A 12,374-nucleotide genomic window follows, 5' to 3' on the forward strand; every position below is an offset into this window, starting at 1 on the left:
GATTCAATGATAACCTAAGCATGAAGTGCCCCTCTCACCGAGCTTCGTACGGACGCTGTTATATAATAAAACACTGTCCTTATCATACTGTGGTAGAGGTGCAGAACAGTTCATTAGTTTGTCTAGAAAATGAGTTGTCTACGATGAGCACAGGAAAAATAAAACAAGGGCATTGTCTATAAATGTCTGAAAAGCTCCAATAATAGTGAAATAGTATCACGGATTGTTTTGCACTTACTGTAGACTGCCTAGGGGGATAGTGTATTAATTCATGTAGTAACACTGTACATGGATGGAATAATTATTTAATGTTTTTGGTTAGTGGGGTGGCACTTCTCTACTCCAGTCCTCTAAGACGTTGGTATAATACATGCATTAGAGTGGACAGGATGGGATGTTGCTACTATATTGTGCGTACTGCGGCAGGCATTCCGCCGCAGCGCTGGGGGGGGTTAGGGGGCAGCGCGGTGGCGCTGTGCTCATGGCGGAGCCACTCCGTCATGAGTCACGGTTGAGCTGTGCTCATGACAGAGTGGTTCCGTCACGACTCCGCCCACTGCGCTAATCGCCCGCACAGGCAGGGAATTAGCGCCGCGTGGGAGGAGCGGCCGCCAACGGCCGCGGCATGACGGAACCACTCCGTCATGAGCACGCGGCACCCGTGGCTCATGACGGAGTGGTTCCGTCATGAGCAGGGAAGGGGTTAAAGCTCCATGCATAATACAAGAGTCTTCAAAAGACCCAAAGGTCTCTGTTTTTCCCTGACTTGAGAAAGCTTATACAAACACACAAAAACTCCAATTGCAGGCTCGCTTGAGGCTGCTCCGCTGATTATCGAGCTGTTCCCTTGGATCTCAGCCAGGTCTGTGCTGCCGAGGCACACTGACCTAGTTTCGAGAGGCTGAGAGAAGACGGGAGGGAGAGGCAGGACAACAGAGAGAGAGAGAGAGAGAGAGAGAGAATGCACGCACTGCTTGCATTTGTAGATGGTCGCATTAAAATAGAAGGCTCACTTAGAAACCCCACCACAGTCACAGACGCTTCGGAATCGACGAGCTTCTCCTGTACTTCTGTATTGTGAACAGGAAAATCTACCACGGCTTTGGTGAGTATTCATAATTCTCACCTTCACAGAAACCGGAATTATATATAGGGTAGTTTTTTTAATAGGGTAGCTTTATTCAGGGCGACGCACAAGAATCGTGTAAAAGGTAAGATATGTTGTATGGCTAACACTTTCATGTTTGTGAGACCATCTTTGATCCGTTGTGGAAAGGGAGCAGGGCACGGTGGCAGCTCAGAAGGAATTAGTAGGGAGAACATCGGGGTTTATTTCTGGACTGGTGCAGTCTTCCTCGAAGACGAAACGTTTCGGCGGCGAGTATGACGCGCGGACTGAGAGATGAGAAGATTACCAAACCGAGAGCACGTCAGAGTGTTTGTTTCTGTGTCAGGATGGGCGGATTTACCGTCAGCACTGATGGACTTGAGCCAGCTGCTCAGGCAGGCGGGAATACGAAACGAGAAGTGATGTAATTGTCTCCTGGAGTCAGTCCGGTGTATTGCTAATGTTTCCGCTCACATGCTACAGTAGCGAAATTACGTGACTGTTTTCTTTTCCGTGTAATGTTAATCCTGAGGGGCAAGAGCGAGCTTTTGGCATTGTGAGGTTTATCTGTAATTTCTGCATAAAATTAACTCTACAGATTTAGCACCGTTGAGTTGTATAATATCTTGTCTGTGACCGAAACCGTCCAGCGCCCGGTGCAACAGGTAAGACGTTATTTTATATATTTAGAATTGAAGAGAGTGTATCAACAATATTTCTTATAACGTGGAGGCGTTGTTGAAACCGCGTAAAGCTGGAAAGAATGCGTCGGCGTCGCGCGCCACGCCGTGACTTGCAGATATTTTTAACTGGGTCAAGTCTCTGACTCATCTCGCGAGGCACGACGCGTCACTTGCACAAATATTGCATCTCGGAGGATTGCGATGTGATTGTCAAAGCCTTTTGTTTAAACGTCAGTTTCAGGGTAGTAGATGTCGTGCTCGGCTATTTATAATTCTTCTTTTACCTAAAATAGGTGCTCCCTGGAGCCTACATATGCAGAATAGCAGGGAAACAGCGATTCGAAACCATGATTGGCCAATTGTCAGAAACGTTGCACTGGTGCTAACAATAGTTCAAAACGATCTTGCCCTATTGTCTTTCTTTTATAAGAAAATATTCATACACATTTTACTCTAGCAAAACGAGAAAAGGCATTGTGGAAGCACTGCTGAAAAATGCATCACATGTTTTTGCCTGTAAATCATTTCAAGAGTGACAGAGAGATTTTAACAAATCAGCCTAGTCCAGCAACACACGTCTTCTTAAAAAATGAGCAACTTTTTGGCAGCATTGTTGTTAAGAATGGAAACGAGCTGATTTTTCTTGCAATATATTCCCAACAAGGTAATTTCAGGGGCTGAGAAAATGTATTGTATCTACATCTCATTATGTAAACGTGGTAAGTAAAACATAAAAAATATATTTATGACATGCTTATGGACATACTATTCTGCTTCAGTATCTCCAGGACTTCCCTAACGTGGTTAAGTATAAAAGGGCGTTGCATGCTAGCTTATTACGTATAGAAATGCATAATAATCATATTAATCAGTCATATCTAGAAGCTATTCCTCGAAATCGAAAATTCCCATGCGTCATCCGGACTATGATACGACTATATGAGGAATGTGAAGCAATTCTATGACGAAAAAGCAATCTTTCAGATTGATTTGTTGCAAATAATGAATTAATTGTTGAGAGCATATAGTTCTGCTTACTAAAAGTAAGTGGTGCTTGACTGGAGAAAATGGTAAAGTAACCAATCCCTTGAAGTCTGGTCTTTGTTTCCTCTAATTTTTACCATTCTCCCTCTGTCCCACTCTCTCCCTTTGTGCGTGTCTGTCTGTCTTCTGTCTCTCTCTCTCTCTTTAGCTTATGCCCTATCCCACACTTTTCTCTCTTTTGTGTTTTTCTCTTTCAGTATCTTTCTCAACCACTCTATCTTTTTCTCTCGCTTTTTCTCTGCCCCATATCTGTCTTTCCCCCTCTATCCCTCCCCTCCCCCTCATTCTTTCTCTTTTTCTCCCTCTCTATTCCACACCATGTGCAATTAACGGGCACCCTTGTTCATAAAAGCGCTGTAGAAGTAGCACAGGGCTTTCAAAGAAAGTTGCTTCTTCAAAAGAAAGCCAGTGCAATTCAGAGAGTGCATAACCCATGGGGACTCACCTCAGAAAGTTCAACAACCGATGAGCTGCAGAGTTCTGCAGACGCTGAAGTCTCATCAAGCGAGATTGAGATACTCCTAGCTATAAGACGTTGCAGTAGTCCAGACTGGAGATAACTAGTGCCTGAACTACAGTGTTCATGGAAGATTCATGCAAGAGGCAAATTATGATTTTAAGAGATTTTAGAATCCCAAAACATTTGCCGGACAAGGATGTGATCTCACTGTCGAACATAAGCTTTTTATCAAACCAAATGCATAGGTTTTAACCCTAGACTTTGCCGAAAGTAGAGGTCCAAGCAAATCTGGCCACCAGGCAGAGGACCAGATCAATGGTTGCTTGCCTAAGATGATGACTTCTGTTATCCATGCATGCATTTAAGTTCAGGCAGTTGAGGTCCATCCACTGAGTGACCTCCGACAGACATGTCCTCAGTGAGACCATCCATACTCCTGATCTGGTTCCGCGTACATATGGGATGTTGGCGAGTAGGAGTACTGTGGAATGTAGGTGTCTGGGTGGTTGGTGGAAGGTGATGCAACTGTTAAGGTAGGTGGGCCCAACTTGCTTATTGCTGTGAATATGTGTGTGAGGAGTTTGAACTGAGCGTGTATATGTATCAGGAGCCAGTGGAGCTCTCTGAGGTGTTGTGTGATGTGAGATTTGTGTGGGAGGTTGAGAATAAGTCTGCCGGCCGTGTTCTGGATGGTTTGTAGGCTTCAAATGAGTTGCTTTGTGATCCTGCTGTAGATGGTGTGCCAGTAGTTTTTCTAGTGTTGCTTGGGAGCTATTTGCAGATTTTCCTCAGCATCTTTTGGGTGTGCAAGCAGGATGCCATAACAGCATTGACATGTGCGGTCATGTCCAGTTTGCTGTTGATGATTATTCTGAGGTTCCTTGCATGGGTGTTGGGTTTGAGCTTTTGTGGTTCTGAGCTTGGCTGGCCACCAGTTGGCGTCCCATGGTGAGGTGTTCTTGCTGAAGATCAGTACTTATATTCTTGTCGGTGTTGGTCTTGATATAATAGGCTTTCATCCAGTTAGTGACCTCGGTCATGCAGGCAGTAATCTTGTTGGGGTCTTGTCCAAGAGTAAGGATCAAAAAATGTATGCAGTTCTCACATGGACACTAAATACGATATAGTATTGTGAAAAGTGTACAGGCAGAAGAGTTCACACTCAGTGCTAGTTTATGTGATGTTTGTACATGAATCATTCCTCAGGTGCAAATATCTTCAAAAACGGGAAAGAAATATTGAGTTCCAAACATAACAACTTTCTGTCCTAATCCACTTGTCCTCTATTTCTTCAAACAAATTGGAGCCAAAATACATTCTTCACTAGTTAGAGCAAGCACTTGCAAAGCTGGTTTTGGATTTGTAAATGCTTTATTTGTTTAGTCATGCTTTTTCTATTTTTTATTGCTGAGGAAACTGTCATGCCCTCGTCAATCTAAAAAAACGGGTAAAAGTATAATTAGTAGTTTTGGGTAGTAGTTTTGGTGTAAAAAAACATGCATTACCACAATAGTCCCTAGCACTAAAGGGAACTAATTTGCATGTGGATGTGCTCTTTGTGAAAGGACAAAATGCCAAAGCTCAAAGTGAAGTTAGCCAATGACAGAAATGGGCTGATCCATTTCCCCATGCTTCATGCTGGAGAGAGTGGAAGATAAAACATGAAGGACACAATAACAGACCCAATTGATGAAGAGGGCCAGGTAAAAGGCTCAAGTGGTAATTATATTATACATATAATTGTAAGAAAATCAAGAGGTCTTCTCTTACATCAGGCATTAAATAGTCTAATTTGGGGAAATTAGATTATTCTGTTGTGCTAAAAATTCTGATAGACCACTCAATACCTAGTCACATTATGTTTCATGTTACAGATGAAAACAAGGACCGTATTACTTTTGCTTCCCACACACCGGCATCCCCTTCATCCCGCTTCATGTAGCTTAATTTTCAAATGCAAAAATCCTTCAGTGGTGACTAGGCCAGTTCCTTCAATTTTGAAATTCTAGCCTCAGGATGGCAAGAACTTGGCCAGTAGCACAGTCCGCTTTCCTTTTCATGAATAGTCAGCACAGTGAGGGGTGGTAGCGGGTTGGAATTTCTTCACGCTTGTGGAACCAGTACATCATGGCAGCAGCACAACAGTGCAAGAAGCTTACCCAAAATACAGAAGAGAATCAGTGTGGGCAGCCGAAGGGCAGTCTCCCAGCTGCCAGTGCCTACACCCTGAACATTAGTATTTGCTGGACTGTGCTTGCGCAGTTTGTGTCACTACAGAGATCAGCCCTACCCGTGACTGATTAACGGGCAGAGTTAATGAAGTTGTTCCTTCATCTTGCCTCCATCTCCCTGCTCTCACACCCACAGGGAGCAGCAGAGGAGAGGCAAGACAGCACTTCAGGATTTTTGCATTTTGATTATGAAAGTCCAAAAAGCTTGTCACTGGCCAGCCCCTCCTCAGCGGCACAAGGGAGAGTGATGTGAGTGTGCTCAAGAGGGAGACAGGAGAGGCCACAACAAAGCTCAGCCTGCTTTCCACACAGGCATCCTAGATGGATTGGCAGAAATAGAGCCTAACATCTGGCTTGATTCAGGCATGGGCCTTTATTCGCTAGATGTCTGACCAATGGGTACTATTGCATGTGGCATTAATCCCTTTTTTGTAATTAGTTCTGTGTTTTGTAGAGTCCCAACTGTAAAGCTGTGGGGGCTACGCCCACATACTTAGGGAAATAAGGTATGCACACACAGCAATTATTGTATTGGAACTGGCACAGGGCACATGCTCCCTGACACTTTTATTAGCAGGGTCACCTGACTTGTGATGCCTGAGATGGGTGGGTGTTTAGTGTGGGTACAGCACAATGCTGAACACTAGTATGTGTACAGCAGGGCACTACATCCCTCCCAAAGTTTATTGGAAAAGAAACAAACAAAGTACAACCTGTGGGAAAGAACAAACAAGGAAACACAGCACCACTGAGTCTCTTTAGGCCATCTGCCAGACAGTGATGGAATCTCAACCGCATGGCCATTAGGCTTAAGTTCACCTCAGCTTTGTCGTTTGGACCGGCTTGGTCTCATGGTGTTGGAGACTATTTACAGAGTTCTTTGTGGGTGCATCCAGAGTGGTGGTTGAGTCCAGTTTGGAGATCTTATTGAAGGCGCTCAGGCTCTGGTAGATGAGGATCTTCCATGAAATCGATGATGCTTCCCAGTGCCTGCAAAAGACACACAATTGATGGACGGAATGCAGAACAAATCAAAACATTCACCTCCAGTCAAAAGATCTGGGTTAAATCCATTATTCTTTTACTCACCATGCCACCCCAGTTTCGACCAGGCCATATGCAAATCAGTCTTGACCCTGTGCCTCATGGGAATAGTCCAGCCCGAACTGCCAAGCCAGGTCCTCCCTGGACCGGAAACAAGCATCCTAGGACCGGTTTGGGGGTTTCACCCCTGTTCAGCCAGGATAGCTTGATTCCAGTGGCACAGTGAGCCCAGGACCCACATCTTGACATACCTGGCGCACTTAGGGCGAGAAAGCAAAAGACACACAATTGATGGATGGAATGCAGAACACATCAAAACATTCACCCCCAGTCAAGAGATCTGGGTTAAATCCATCTGCTGGCAGAACAGATTCAGACTTTCCTCTCCTGTCTGTACTCCCCTCTCACAGGAGTCTCCTTGAGGCCCTTTCTTTTGGGCTGCTGCAGGACTTTGTGGACTGTGTCGGTGCCTCTCGTAGCCCACATGAAGGCATTACTGAGGACATGCCAACAGGACCACAACCAAGACGCTCTTGCAGCCGCAAAAGATGGTGTCTTAGGGTCTGTGGGCTCTGGCCATCAGGACTCATGTGCACGTGCCTTCACTAGATAGTCTTTGACTGACCAGTCTCCGTCTCTGACCTTAGTGGTTCCCGTTGCCTGTCCTGGAGCTGCTGCAGGTGCATCTCTTTTGTCTGGATTCCCCTCTCAAACTAATTCCCTTGCCCCTGGATTGCCAAGTGACTGCATGGTCTGTGCAGGGCCTCTCGTAGGCCACGCTGGGTGTCACTGCAGAACTCCCAACAGGGTCACAGTTAAGCCTCATGCAACCCCAAGAGTGGATGCGCCAATGTTGAGTATGCTCTCTTCTGCAGGCCTCAGGGTTACTGGGGCTCATAGAAGGTCTCTGGTTGGCCAGCCTCCCACGGCATCAGGAACGCCTAGTTGGTCTCGGACTCTTCAGGCGTTTGGATCCACTCTGCTGGTGTGATGCTCCTTAGGGGTTTCTGGTGAGGCATCTGTGTAAAGATGACAATTACCCTCTTACACTTGGGCTACAGGTGGCGATGTCTTGCTTGGAGTGAGGAGGGCTGGGGGGACTTCGTAGCCACTTGTACTTTTTTTCTTCGGCAGGTGCAGTTGATAGTCTGGATGCCATCTCTTTCAAGCAGCCATGTACAGGTGACTGGATGGTCTCACTGTGAAGCATGGGGCCTGGACGCAGATTGTGACTGCTGGCGGCTTACAGTTAGGCCTCCTGCAAAGCTGTTTCCAGTGACGTCCCTGCACTCCGGTGGTTGGCTTTTGTTGATAGATAGTATTAGATACCTTCTCCGGTGCTGGCATGAGTCCTCAGTCCTAGCACTCTTCTCTCTTTTCTCTTGTGCACCTGTGGTCATTCTGTGCTGTGGTGGCTGACTATAGCGACTTCTGTTGTGTACATTCTTTCTTGTTATTAGAGCGCTCTTTCTCTGGGCCTCCTACCCTGCTGTCAGACATCCCGAGGCGGTCCTTGGCGCACCTCTGTCTTTGCGCTCTTGTGCCTTTTTTCATGGGCGCCCTCTTCTGATGCTTGATGCTTGGTGTACCCATTCTTCTAGCTTATGGTGGTGTCCATTCACCACAGGGGGTGTGTGGCACAATTTCCTCGCTTGTTGTGGCATCAGACAGCCACTGGGGGTTGCCTGCTGTGCACACATATTTCTTGTGCTTTATGTGGGGATTGCTGCCTTGAGGCATTGCCCTCTGGCTGCTCTTGGCATCACTGGACCAGTGGCAGCCTCCCTGGCTGGGCACCTTTGGGTTGTTGTGGTTCTCTGTTGGGAGGGACAGTGTCTCTCTGCTGGCAGCCTCTTCTCTCAGGCCAATGCCCTTTGAGTCTTCTCTGGCCGACTGTGGCTCTGGCTGCTCTTCTCCTTTTCCCCGTGGACTCTACCTTTCCTTAAACATTGCTGCTGTGATTTCAGCTGCCTTTAGTGCCATTATCTTTGTTGGGGAAGCTTCAGGCCTCTTAGGGCTCTCTAGGGGGAGGGGAAGTGGGATTTACAGTCTCTTCCCCTCCCAAAAAGATGGGCAGCTTATTTGGGGGCATATGGCACTCTTTTGGTGAATCTCCAGTTTTCCTTCTAGAAAAGTCAGTTCATTAGGTCTCGTCTGAGACAGCGCTTTAGCGCTGCTCTGGCGAGACTTATAGTAAGCGAGTTTTGGAAGTGCAAACAGTGGCTTTTCAGGCCTCCAAATACAGTGCATGTGCGTCGGCCGGGCGCGCGCACCATTTGGAGGCCTGAAAGCACTCGTTTGCTTTCACTTTCGCCGGCCGCTTTGATGTGATCGCGATCACTTTCACTTTTGCTCGAAAGCGTTATTCCACCATTTGCCACCCCCTACCTGCTTGTTTCTTTTTGTTCCTGTGTTTGCGTGAAACTTTTTCACTTCCCATGTGAACAGCAATAGTGCAATAAATAGAACACAACCGACAAGTGAATATGCACACACAGTGAGAGGTGCCTGACTCGTATTAGGATTTAAATTACAGGTTGTGTCCTCTTCTTTATTGAATTAGTCATTGTCGTTGGGTTGTTTGCAAGATACTACTGTGTAACCCACTGCCCCGTATTCAACGTTAACATATCATATATCACTTTGTGTGGAGTATCGGAGTAGTCGGAGTACAAGCATTTCAACTTTCCATTTTAGACCCTAATACTTGTTTTTAACCGCAGCAATGTCTCTTTAAAAAACAACTCCATGGAGCAGCAGACTTCATTTACAGCACCCATCCCCCAGGGTCTAAATCAGCTTAATTGCTGTATTTACCAATCAGACCTGCAAACGCAGAGCACAACACGCACCTCCTCACCGCCCCTGCCCTCCACCGTGTTCCCATCTTTCTGCACTCCGATTCCCTAACGCTGCTGTAGTTACCGTTGTGGCTTGTAGCTCCTGAGACAGAGCACAATGAGAAAAGGCACTCAGCTGAGTTGTAATTTTCCACTTGCCGAGCTTTAGAATATTTCCCACTGATTCGCCCCATTTCAGACCTCCAACTCACATGGTAACACTGTGTGACACACATATATGCCGTCCCAAGTTCTCTCCCTCCTCACCCCTCTCTTGTTGGCTCCATATTTATCCTTTTTATGTCTCCCACCCTCTTCTTGCCAATATTCTCTCCACCCCTCCACGTTACTCTACTTTATCGTTCTCTTGTTCCTCTCACCCCCTCTTCTCTCTGTCACTCTTCCAGCTCACAATCTTCCCATCTGCAAATATTATGTGTTTTCTTATTGGTTGCTCAGTCTCCCTCACTCCGTCTCCGCTTACTCAGTTTATTTTTCTCACTTTTCCTACTCACACCCTTTTTCTGTCAGTCACCTTCATTCCCTCGCTTGTTTCTGTCTCTCCTCCTCCTTCCTCCCTCACTCACTCACTCTCCTTTTTTGTCTCTTCCCAGAGTGTGTGTTCCACTCTCTTTTTCTTCACTTCGACCTCCTCTTTCTTGCTTGCTATAAGTGCCTAGAATGGTGAGGCGGGCAAATAAGATGGCGCCATTCAGTTGAGAGGCCCTGGCATAGTGACTAGTCCATATATCCGAGTGCTCTAAAGATGCTGTAAAGCGTGGTGCGTTCACGAAACACCAAAGTAAATAGGACATTTCAACAAATACCACGTGATCTGCATACCGGGATATCCTCTTGCTACCTTTGTGTATTCGTATTTTATTAAAACTTTTAAAACGTTTTACATCAGTGACGTGGTGAAATCCGAGGACTGTTAAAGAGTGGAATGTCAGTGAATTAGTAACTGGTACGTAGCCAGTAAACCAATATAAACGGGGCAAAAAATACAAAGTTGACCCAAAACCCCCCCCAGAAAATGAAGGGATTGGATGGACTCGATTCTCAAAAGTGTTTGTGCCCCCCAAGTGTCACCGTGCCAAAATCCTCCTTCAGTTTCACCAGTATGCCTACTTCGTAAAAAACATAAGCAGATCCACGTACTGTTTACAAATGAGCACTGTGTAGGGAGAGAATAAATTGCCATTGCACGGGTAGGGAGGGGTAATGAAAATTTGCATATTTGTCTTATTTATTTCCTTTATATGGGACAATTCCCCTTGTGAAGCACTCTGTTCCCGCATGAAACCACGAGTGGCAAAGCCAATAATTCTTGCTTTTTAGTGGCACCACCTGAGCATTTGGTTTTGCCACTGCTTTTTAACGATATTGTTCTGCGTCAGCAAAAATAAACAAGCATTTGCAATGCAATAGGTCTCGCAGTTACACGAGTTTAAGCTATTGGCATTGTAAATGACAATGCCTTTTATTTATGTTTTTAAAACTAAAACAAAACTAAAAGGCATTGTTATTTGCAATGTCAATAGCTCAAACTCGCGTAAATGCGAGACCTATTGCATTGCAAATGCTTGTTTTTTTGTTGTAGTTGTAGTAGCCTATTGCCACTAGGGGGCCCGCAGTGCACACAATACCCTTCTTAGCAGTTCTTCACAGTCTGTCTCCCAAACATAGAGCCATCAGGCCACTTTGCACAGGTACATCCTGGGGTGCCGTGCAGTGAGCCAGCACAAGGTGGAGCTGCAGTCACTTATTCCAAAACAGCCGCAGCTTTAATGTTGCGGGTCATCATTCCGCTGGCATGCTACCTCGCAGGGGTGATGCAGGCAGTAACTGCAGGTAGGCTGAGAATGCCTGTGCTGTTTTAGTTGCATGAAACTGCAAGTCCCTTCGGTTCTGCCTCACAGTTACCTCTTAGATAAGTTCAATACTGGTGACCAGCAGGTGGCGCTAGAGTCTCTACAGGACGCCACAGCAGTTTTCACAACACTGTGGGCCTCATCTCTCACCTGCAGGGCTGCTCTGCGGCGTAGGAGGAAGACTCAGCGGCATCACTATGGGGGTGCGGGGGGTGCAGACCGCACCGGGTGACACCCTCACATGGGGTGACACCAACAGGGCCGGTGTGCGCAGAGCAACCTAACCTTTTAGGAGGAGGAGGTGCCTGTGCGCAGTGCGCATTGTCTCCTCTCCTTTCTTTTATTTGCTTCCCTGTGAAATGGATCCAAAAACAGAAAATCACTTTTGCTGGAAATCAATGTCGTATTTTTCTGACATTTAATTCCAAAATGCAGCATCGGGAATAAAACTTTAAAAATATGAAAAATAAATAACTAAATAAAGTAAGACAGAGTGGTAGCAAACTGTCCAGATTGAATAATTGATTTTATTCACACCCAAACACATTAGCGCCACTTTTACAGAGTTTGCCAGTGAAGCGCTATTTTTGTTGTCTTGGCTTTGTTTTCCCTGGGCTTGGAACTAGTGCACCAATCCTAGAGGTACTGCAATGTGAGGATTGAAAAACAAAATTTGTACTGCTTCTCTGTATCTAGGGATGTTGTCTTTTTTTTACCTTACTGCTTACGTTTTGTAAGGATATAAGCAATGGCCATTGAAATGGGTCCATTCAGGGCCCTGTTGTCATGTCCTTAACTTTTCAGGCAAAAGCACTCACTGATTTCTGAACAGTGAGTGTAAAAGCGTTAAGGTAACCATGTTGTTCCTGCTTACATTTCACATGGTTTGCAAAATATTGCATTCTCTATGATTGTTTGCTTTTTCCAGGATGCTGTCACTTTTTTTTGTAGGCCACATATTGCTCTTGCCCAGTGCGTAATTTAAATTGAGCCGCATCCAGGTGTTTATAGCTGGCAACAATTGGGTCGTAGTTGAAGGCAGTCTGAGTTTTTCTCAGTGGGGCAGTATGGTGTTCAGTGGGGGAGAGGA

At 45.9% G+C, this 12,374-nt stretch overlaps 1 protein-coding gene across 4 annotated transcripts in view; it reads left to right on the forward strand.

The window, feature by feature from the left end:
* Window positions 1-897: 897 nt before the first annotated feature.
* LOC146810932 (F-box/LRR-repeat protein 3-like) overlaps window positions 898-12,374 on the forward strand; it is a 109,837-nt gene continuing 98,360 nt past the window's right edge. For 2 of the 4 annotated variants that reach the window (XM_085618002.1, XM_085618006.1), the window contains exon 1: window positions 924-1,105. The gene's annotated coding sequence lies outside the window, so the exon portion shown is untranslated. Of the gene's footprint in view, window positions 1,106-1,462; window positions 1,774-12,374 lie in introns of those variants that run through there. The other 2 variants (XM_085618008.1, XM_085618003.1) reach the window with 2 other exon arrangements.

The sequence above is a fragment of the Triturus cristatus genome, chromosome 7 (assembly GCF_964204655.1).
Source record: "Triturus cristatus chromosome 7, aTriCri1.1, whole genome shotgun sequence".
NCBI lineage: Eukaryota > Metazoa > Chordata > Amphibia > Caudata > Salamandridae > Triturus > Triturus cristatus.